Here is a 10,824-nt window from a genome sequence, read left to right on the forward strand (position 1 = left end):
AGGGCTGATTTCTTTCTCAACCTGAGGGGTGAGTTATTCCTCATTTTTAGTGTTCATAGTGTACACCAGGGAAGCAAGAGGAGAGTCGGGCTTATTCTTTCTGGGTCCCAGCTAAGATGCTATGTGCATTGTGAGAATAAAATGAATGGAAGAGCCTAACTGATTAATCTGGTACTACCAGCAGATACCATTCTAGTGCTGCCTAAAGTGCATGTCTTGGAGCATGGCTGGGTCTGCCTCCCTCTTCACTCAATCTGGGCTAGCAGTGAGTAGCTGTTGCTCTGTTGCTTCTGCTTGCTGAGCTCTCTCCCCTCACTGGGTGCTGCCCTTCTGTCCTCTGCTACTTTAGGGACTCCTTCCAACCCACGCACTTGCCTGTTCCCTGTCTGGGGCTCTTCTTATGCCCTCCCCCCCTCCGGCCACATGCTAGAATCTTATTGTATCCTTCCGTTTCCACTTTCCCCCATGCCACTACCTCCTGTGCCCTCCCCATGGCATGGCTCTCTGTGCGTCTCTCCCCTCACCCCTCCAAAATTCTCATTTCTTTTCTCCCTGGATGTGGGCACACACAACACAATTGCTGTTGCTATGGAGTAATTTATCCTGGATTTTACCCCATGGTATATTTATTCTGTCATCATCATTAACAGGTGTAGGAGGCTTGCCTTCGGAGCTTGGGTTGAGTCTCAGGCTTGAAATCTTGCTGTTTTTGGTTGGTGGAGTTCATCCACCAATCAGGAGACAGCAGAGGAGTTAAGTCATGCCCCTTCCCCCCACCTGATTGAAGACTGCAGCACTCAGGTCTGGAAGACTTCAGGTGTGAAGCCTTGGACTGTATAAAAGGACCTGCGTGCCCAGCATAGTGGGAAGGGTAGGGTTGTAAGGGACCTGAGCAAATCATCTAGTCTGACCCCCTGACATGGGCAGGAAAGAGTACAGGGGTCAAACAACCCCAGCTAGATGATTGTCTAGCCTCCTTTTGAAAACCCCCAGGGTAGGAGTGAGCACCACTTCCCTTGGAAGTTGGTTCCAGATCCTAGCCGCCCTAACTGTGAAGTAGTGCCTCTCGATATCTAGCCTGAATCTACTCTGTCAGCTTATGGCCGTTATTTCTCGTTACTCCCGGTAGTGCTCAGGGGAACAGGGACTCTCCCATTGCCTGCTGGTCTAACTTGGCCGGTTTATAGGCGGCCACCAGATCCCCTCTCAGCCTTCTCTTGTGGCGGCTGAACAGGTTCAGGTCTCGTATCCTCTCCTCGTAGGGCCTGCCCTGCCACCTGATAATGGGAGTGGCCCTCATCTGGACCATCTTGACATTGTCCACATCCCTCCTGAGGTGTTGTGCCCAGAACTGGACGCAGTACTCCAACTGCGGCCTGACCAATGTCATATAGAGGGGAAGGATCAACTCCTTGGACCTGCTTGCGATGCATCTGTGGATGCGTGACAAAGTGTGGTTAGCCTTCCTGACTGCATCCCCACACTGTAGGCCCATGTTCATCTTGGAGTCTATAATGACTCCAAGATCCCTTTCTGCCTCTGCACTGACAAGAAGGGAGTTCCCCAGCCTGTAGGTATGGTGCCAGTTTTTCCTCCACAGGTGCATCACCTTGCACTTGTCAGTGTTGAAACCCATCCTATTCTCATCTCCCCACCCCTGTAACCTATCCAGATCCAATTGCAGCCTGTCCCTCCCTTCTAGTGTGCCCACTTCTCTCCACATCTTAGTGTCATCTGCGAATTTCAACAAGGTGTTTTTCACCCCCTCATCCAAGTTGCTGATGAAGATGTTGAACAATTCAGGCCCAAGGACTGAGCTCTGGGAGACCCCACTGCCCACATCCCTCCAGGTCGAAAATGACCCCTCCACCACCACTCTTTGGGTGCGGCCCTCCAGCCAATTGGCAACCCATCTGACTGTGTAGCCATTGACACCACAATCTCCTAATTTTTTAATGAGAAAGGGGTGCGAGACAGTGTTGAAGCCCTTCCTAAAGTCCAGAAAGACTACGTCCACTGCTACCCCTGCATCTAAGGATTTGGTGACCTGGTCATATAAGGCCACCAGGTTCGTCTGACAGGACCTGGCTCTAATGTTGATTGCTCCTAAGCATAATCTCCCCTTCTGGTCCCTTGCAGATGTGTTCTTGGATAATTTTCTTAAAGAGCTTCCCCAGGACTGAGGTAAGACTAACAGGCCTATAATTTCCTGGGTCCTCCTTCCTCCCTTTTTTGAAGATAGGAACCACATTGGCCCAGTTCTAGTCCTCTGGCACCTCGCCAGAGTACCACGAGTGCTCGTAAAGCCATGCCGGGGGTCCCGCAATGACCTCTGTTATTCCCTCAGCACTCTGGGGTGGAGATCATCAGGACCTGCTGATCTGAACATGTCCAATCCCATTAGAAGTTCCCTAGCTAGGTCCTCTCTGACCCTGGGCCTGGCTGTGCCTCCCCTGGGACCTTCGGGGATCACAGTGGGGGGAATGACCTGGTCCCTGCTCAGAAAAATGGAGGCAAATAAATTGTTAAATAAGTTAGCTTTGTTGTCTGGTGAGACCACCAGATTTCCAAGCGTGTCCTGCAGAGGCCCCACATTACCCAGAAGCTTCTTTTTACCCCCTATGTATTTAAAAAAGGATTTCTTGTTATCCTTGTTCTGGGTCACCAGTCCTGGTTCCGTCTCTGCCTTGGCCTTCCTAACAGCTCCCCTACAATCCTGAGCAACAGAGGTATAATCCTCCTCGGTGATGGCCCCTCCCTTCCATTGGGTGTATGCCTCCTTCTTAGCTTTGAGACATTCCTGAATGCTTTTGGTGAGCCATGGGGATTTTTGAGCACTCTTGCTCCCTTTGATCCATGTTGGGATTGCCACCCTTTGGGCTTGGAGGATCATCTCCTTCAGGAACGACCAGTCTTCTTGGACTCCCAGCTCCCCTCCCCTCTAGGACCTCAGTGCCTCCCTGACTAGTCTCCTTAGCTCAATGAAATCCACCTTCCTGAAGTCCAGGGCTGCTGTCTTACTGGCGGCCTTTGCCACCCTGCGCTGGATGGTGAATTCCAGCAGGCAATGATCGCTATTGCCCAGGTGATCGAGCACCTGCAATCCCCTCACCATTGCTTGTGGCCAGGAACAGGTCTAATGAAGCATTTCCCCTGGTGGGACTGTGCACCGCCTGGGTTAGCTGGAGGTCCTGTAACATGGCTAGGAATCTATGTGAATGGTCAGACCTGGCTGACTGCTCTTCCCAGCAAATGTCCAGATAGTTTAGGTCTCCCATGATGACCACATCCTTTGACTTAACTGTCTTCATGAGCTGACATGAGAATTCCCAGTTTAGCTCTTCTCCCTGGTTGGGTGGTCTGTAGTAGACCCCCACCGTTAAGTCCCTTTCCCCCCTGACCTCCTTGTATTCTGACCCAGAGCATTTCAGTCTGTCCTTCCTCTGACCCTGTGCTGCTTGTTGAGGATGTGAATTGTTCTTTGACATAAAGCACCACACCCCCAGCCTTTCCTCCCTGTCCTATCCCTCCTGTACAGACTATAGCCCTTGGTGTTCACCGCCCAGTCGTGCGTTGGATCCCACCACGTGTCGGTGAGCCCTGCTATGTCTGGGTTGGTGTTAGCTAGAAGGAGGGCAAATTCCTCCTGCTTGTTCCCCATACTACGAGCATTAGTGTGTAGGCATTTCTCCTGAAGGTATATGCACTGCCCTCCTAATCCCAGCACTATTTGGGTCTCTTACCTGGGTATTTGTTGTGCTCGTTGTCAGTCTTGGCTGGGCTGTTTTTGTGGGTGACACTTGGTTTGGTGTTCCCAGGCTCCCTTTGACCTCATCCTCCCCTTCCCCCAACGAGCCTAGTTTAAAGCCTGCTGGAGGTGATCAGCCAATCTAAAAGAGAATGCATGCTTACCTTTGGGGGAGAGGTGAAGCCCATCCCACCCAAGCACGTCTCTCATCTTGAAGTATGGGTCATGGTCCAAGAAGCCGAAGCCCGCCTCGAGACACCATTCCCGAAGGCGCGAGTTAACCTCTCTGATGCAGATCTCATGGCATTGTCCACATCCACTCACTGGAAGGACAGATGAGAAAACCACCTGTGCCCCGTCTCCTTCATCTTGCCCTCCAGAACATGAGGGAAACGCATCTGGGACAGAGAAGAGCAGGGCTTAGAAGAGCTGAGGAGAGCTGCTCAGCAGGGCAAAGCAGTAGCCCAGAAGCACCCTTGAACACTTCCATCAGCGGGGAACGGCAGATGGCTCAGGCAGCTAGGTTCTCAGTGCGCAGCACGGCACATGGCATCCAGACCCTGGGAGCTGTGTGAGGTGGCTCGGGTCTGCAACCTCTGGCGTACGGCCAGAGACATGGTGCACAGGACAGTGCACGGAGTAGCACCTTTGGAGCACTTGGGCGGCTCAGGTCCTCAACCACCAGAATGAGGCTGGGAGCTTGGTGCAGGAGACGCTGCATGGAAGGTCCAGGAGTGGACCAAGCCTGGTGGTGCACGAGGCAGCCCAGGCCTCCAACCCATAGCAAAAGGTTGAGTCCAGGGAGCCAGATGGTGCTCAGGGTACTGAGCCAGCAGACAGAGCTGAGCCAGAGGCCCCAGAAGCCCTGCATGGAGGAGCCCTGTTCCAGGGGACAGTGACCCCCCTGAAGCCCACTGCAGGCAAGAGAGCAGCCTGGTGCAGAGGATGAGGGCCACCCTCAAGGCCTGGGAGCTGTAAGCTGCAGGGAAAAGAGGATTCCCACAGGGGAGGGGAGTCCCCCCCAGTTAGTTAATGGCTCCTGAAAGGGGAGGTCCCACTGGGAGGCCCCCCTAAAGTTACCAGCTTCTTTGTAGGGCTTGGGGAAAGCCCAAGGGCATTGGGGTATCCCCTTGGGATTGAGTTTATCTTTGGGGTTCTTGCACCATAAATGGTGTGTCATGCCTTATATTTTATGAACTCTCATGTTGTAAATTAGTAGATGAGTAGAGTCCTAGGGCTCTGCCAGGACCCCCTGTTGCTATTATTTCACCTGTTGTTTATTTGTATTTATTTGTGGCTTATTTATTGTTAACCCATACTTATCTATAGTTTATCTGTTGGCTATCTATGTTTATTTTGGGGTTTATCTGTTTCAGATCAGATACTTATCTGTATCTGGAGCACTGGTATAAGGTTTTATGGCATTTACCCAGAGGGTATTGTTCATGTTATTTGTTTAAATATCTTATATATACATAGTACATATGTTTATATCCATGTTTCTTTTTCTTCTGATAAGTTAATGTAAATAAATGTGTATATAGTTAAGTCCCCTGACTGTCCTGGCCTGGTTCTATAGGGACGGAGGGAAACTGAGTGGTCTGCTGGTCCCCTGCAGCACACCTGTCAGCTAACAATCCCTCCAGCTCAGCTGGAGAAGGAGAGTATATACCCGAGTTACCTGGGTTACACAGGAGTTCCTCATACAAGGATGGCAGTAATAGATTTCATAGATTTCATAGACATTAGGGCTGGAAGGGACCTCGGGAGATCATCGAATCCAGCCCCCTGCCCAAAGGGCAGGAAGTCAGCTGGGGTCATAGGATCCCAGCAAGATAAGCATCCAATTTACTCTTGAAGGTGTTCAATGTAGGTGCTTGAACCACCTCCGCTGGCAGACTGTTCCAGACCTTGGGGGCTCGGACAGTAAAGAAATTCTTCCTTATGTCCAGCCTGAAACGGTCTTGCAGGAGTTTGTGACCGTTCGACCTCGTCATCCCTTGGGGCGCTCTGGTGAACAAATGTTCCCCCAGATCCTGGTGGTCACCCCTGATAAACTTATAGGTGGCCATCAGATCACCCCTGAGCCTACGCTTTTCCAGGCTAAAGAGTCCCATGGCTCTCAGCCTGTCATCGTAAGATCTGTTTTCCTGACCTCTGACCATGCGCGTGGCTCTCCTCTGGACTCTCTCAAGCTTCTCCATATCCTTTTTGAATTGTGGAGCCCAAAACTGGACGCAGTACTCCAGCTGCGGCCTCACCAAGGCCGAGTACAAGGGGAGAATGACGTCCCGGGATTTGCTCGAGAAGCATCTATGGATGCAAGCCAGCGTTTTGGTCACTTTACTAGCCGCAGCATCGCATTGGAGGCTCATGTTCATCTTGTGGTCAATGATGACCCCCAAATCTCTTTCTTCTGTAATGCTATCCAACGTAGCACTGCCGAGCCTATAAGGAAGCTGCCTATAATAAGCAGACACATAACTAATTCTCCCAAGCTAGCTGCCAGCCATAGGTGCTATTGCAGCATCTGACCACTAAGGGGCAGGGGAGCCAATCTTTTTTTCCAGGAATAAATTACTGCAACTAGGGGGGTAGATGTGTTGTTATTCCTCAATGTCCAAGGGGAAACTTACCCTGAAATGGAGTGCTTTATACTTGTTTAAGGCTGTACATTATGTATCTGTTCCATTTTTATTCCGAGTAGCTAAATTGATCTAGATTAAATGGTGATTCCCCAGGCCATACCAGGCCTGCAAATAACCTGGCTAGCATTACGGACCAGCTGGTCATGGATACTAATGTCTAGGCTTGCTTGTAGACAATAAAGGCGGACAAGCTTTTTGTCACTAACAGAAGTCTGTGGTTTTTCTTATAACAATGAAACTGTTAAGGGCACATCACAGATGATAACCCGATAGCACACATACAAAGACCATGAGGAAGCTTGTTTTGATCATTAACACCTAAGCCCCTAACATCACTAATAGGGTCAGATCCGTCCACTCAGCCATCCAAGCCAGGTGGGGCGGAGTGGGTGCAAGGCAGCCAGGAGTGGGTAGTAATGCTTGCACATGGGGCTAACATTGCTAACAGGGTCAAATATAGACAGATTACGGCTTGGATGGCTGACTGGACCCCGAAAGGATCCTTTGTAGTAAAAGAAGTGATAGCTATCCATGAAATAGTTATGCAGGATGGACATTGGAATCAATTTCCTTATATAGATTGTTGGTTGGGAGTGGTTCAAAATCAGCCACCTTGGATTAAGAAATGCTTAGTAAAGTCTTATGTGATGGTTGTTAAAGGAAAGACTCGAGGAGGACTGTCTGTACTCCCTGAGTCTGATGAGGGGGGGAGGGATCCTGAATTAGTTGAGTACCAGGCTCATTCTCCTGTCACCCTAACAAGTAGCGAGAATGAATCAGACACCTCCACAGGATCCAGTCCCTCTGCACCACCGCTCCCTCCCTCAGGGAAACCACTACCGGCGTACCAAAGCATACCTAATGATTCAGAGCGTGAGCCTCAGCCAAGTGCCCCATCTGAATCAGGGATAAGGGCTATTATTTGCGCAAGACTGTAGAATCACGGCCGGTGCTGAACTGCCTGATGCGAGAGGTTATTGGAGAGGGGGGCAATGCAACTTTTGTCTACACTCCATTTAGTACTTCAGATTTATTTAACTGGAAGAATCAAAGCCCCTCTTTTCGTGAAGACCCTGAAAAGATGAGGGACTTGTTTCGATCCATTGGGCAAACCCATCGACCCACTTGGGCTGATGTCCAGATGATGCTCCAAACCCTCCTGACCCCGGAGGAGAGGAGATTAGTGTTGGGGACAGCAGAGCGCATTGCAGTAGCCAGGGTAGAAGCGGAGGGAGCTGCTGGTCGTACGTTGCGTGATACCTGCCCTGTTGAGGAACCGAGATGGGATAATCATACCGCAGAAGGAAGAGAGCTGAGTGCACGGTATCTGGGGATTATAGTGAAAGCAATGGGGAAGGCAGTGCCTCAGGTTACTAATCTGTCTAAATTGTATGAAGTGAGACAGGGAAAAGAAGAGGATCCCTCAGCTTTCCTCGGGAGGCTGTATGAGGTGTTCCGCAGGTTTTCGGACCTAGATCCAGAAGCCCCAGATAATCAACGCATGGTAAATCCTATGTTTATTGGTCAATCCGCTGCTGATATTCATAGGAAGCTACAGAAAACTGAGGGAGGTCCTGGGAAACTGATTTCAGAGCTGGTGGAAATTGCATATAAGGTGTATGGGAATCGTGAGCAGGCACAGGAGCGCAAGGAGGATAAAAAGGCTCAGCGACAGATGGCAGCACTGGCAGCTGCTATAACTGGAGGTAACCCTGGACAAGCATGGCAGATTGATTTTGCCGAGTTCCCACGGTCCGAACATCATAAGTTTTTACTTGTTATGGTAGACCAGCTCTCCGGTTGGGTCGAGGCATGGCCCACCAGGACTGCCACTGCGGCTACAGTAGTGAAGTATCTGTTGCAGGAAATCATTCCCCGGTATTCTCTCCCCGAATCCATCGAGTCGGATCAAGGACAACACTTTGTGGGAAAAGTAGTTCAGGAGCTCTCACAAGCCCTCAAGATCATTTGGAAACTACACACACCATGGAGACCACAGAGTTCAGGACAAGTGGAACGCATGAATAGGACCTTAAAAACTCTACTCACCAAGATCTGTATTGAAGCACGCCTTAAGTGGCCTCAAGCATTGCCGCTAGCTCTTACTTGCATTTGAAACACTCCCCAACGGGGCATTAAATTAACCCCATATGAAATTATGTTTGGCAAGCCTTCTCGAGTCTTACCCCCTGGGATGCGAGAAAATGTAACTTTTGAATTAGGTAATAGCGAGCTTCACATGTACGTTATTGCTTTGCAGTCTGTCTTGTCTTCTCTTCACAGATATGCAGCCTCCTTTCAACGTCTGCCTTTAGACGTCCCGGTACATGACTTCCGCCTGGGAGATTGGGTCTTGGTGCAGCGGTGGAAAAAGGAACCTTTGACTGAGAGGTGGAGTGGCCCTTTCCAGGTACTTCTAACAACCCACACCGCTGTAAAGATTGCTGGCCATGACCGTTGGATACACCATACCCGTGTGAAACGACATCCACGAGCGTCAGAGGACATCAGCTCCCAGGACAAGCTCACTCCGGAAGCTGAGCCATCCTCGGAACAAGAAGCCAGCAGGTGGAGCTGTGAACCTACTGGTGATCTCCAAGTGCGCCTGAGACGGCTTAATCAGAGTCCAGAAAATCAAATAAGGAAGTAACAAAGAAAAAGTTTAGGCTGTATTTGATCTCAAGAGAGGGAGGATATGGCGGGAGTCTTAATATGCCTTGTTGTTATCTATGTAGTAAAAGAGGCAGGATTGAGCAGCCCTAGCCGCCACCCTATATCCCCGTTTCCCCCAATTGCTCCCCCAGAAGCAAATTTGTATGTTGACATGATGGAAAGAATTGCAGGTACCTTCAATCTCATCAACTGCTGGGCCTGTGGGGGACTCCAAGAGGCCGGAGGCCGGTGGCCTTGGAGGGCTTTTCCTTTAGCCCCAAAGTGGCTAGTGAGTAGTAAGGCAGATGTTAAGAGTACTAGTTAAGAATGGGGAGCAGAAAGCATCTTGAGGGGGGAATATTGTTAGAAATGCGCAGCTTGCATCTTGCACCTGATAAGAAAGAAATACTGCCCAAGGCTCCTTTCTCCCCCGGTCCCGCCTTAGCCTTTCTCATGCTGATTACAGAAGCTGGAATTCAATTGACTGTGGCCTTGGGGTATGAACTTTTGGCGAACTGTTGTAGTTTCTGGGCATGCTTAATAAGCTGTTACATATTTACCCCTCCGCCCCGCATACTTAAGTAGCTAATTATACTATACATGCGATGTATGTAATGATGTAACTACATGTATGCTTGTATGAAACGGAAGTAGCTGTAAGAGTTCCGGTGTCTGCACACGTGCTCAGGAGAGAGAAGATAAATTCCGCTTGCAAACACAATTAGTTGGTCAGAAGCTGATTTGGGCATCAGTGCCTCACTCTGACCTTGTTTGCAAACAAATACATCCTTTTGTGCTGGCTGATGTTTGTGTCTCTGTGATCTTTGCGGGCCTCCAAAGAAACGAACCGCTTTTTGCAACAGGTCCCTGCAGGGCCAACTCAGCAGTGGTTTATTACCGGGTTACCAATGTGCCTGGTGCTGCATAAGCTCCAGAAAGAAACTTGACTCCAAGGAGCTTGGAACGGAAAACAACCTTCTTTTATTCCTTCCTGAGCCTATCCCACCTATTGAAACTTTGAGCTCTTCTGTGAAGGGTCTGAGTTTTTGTGCAGTGCCTGGCATAGTAGGGGCCCAGTCTGCATTGAGGCATTTAATCTGGGTTTGAATGGCTGGAAGCTGAAGCTGACGATGGGGCCACAAAGGTGATATCCTGTGGGCTGCTGTGGGTTCGCTATCCCTTGATCCAGTGAGGCCAGAAGGACATTGGTTGGTTGACTAGAGCCTACTCTGTTTCACAGTATCTTTAGGTTTAGGTTTGGCTGGTGTATTTTCCAGGCCACACTTCAGCAGAGCTGCAGCCAGGGGGTCCAAGGCAGGACTTTCTAGGGGTGTTCTCAGGCCTGTGCTGTGATCTCCGCATTGGAAGGGACAGAAAGAAAAGCAGGAAGGAGGTTCAACTTGTCTCTTTTCTAACAGGCTTCCTCCCTACATCTTGCACATCGAGGAGTAGGGGAGAGAGAGCATGACCCACCTACCTGTCTCTTCTAATTCCAGCAGAGAAAGGTCCTTTGGAGGGTGGTATGGAGAAAAATGAGAGAGACAGAGAAACCCTGGCTGGTGGGGAGATAAAAGAGACCCATACTTGTGCATGGTGGGAGGAAGGGGTGGGGGGCAAGGGGCAGATAGCTCCTGGCAGGGCAGAAGGTGGGCTTAGAAAGTACAGAACATTCACCCTCTCAGCCTTAGGTTGTTCATTACTTTTTTCTAGGGAACTACGTGTGTTGAAAGCAAGAACCTACTTCATTATAATGTGTTGCGGAGCTGAATGTTACAG

The sequence above is a fragment of the Crocodylus siamensis genome, chromosome 5 (assembly GCF_052110815.1).
Source record: "Crocodylus siamensis isolate JL-2025a chromosome 5, ASM5211081v1, whole genome shotgun sequence".
Classification (NCBI taxonomy): domain Eukaryota; kingdom Metazoa; phylum Chordata; order Crocodylia; family Crocodylidae; genus Crocodylus; species Crocodylus siamensis.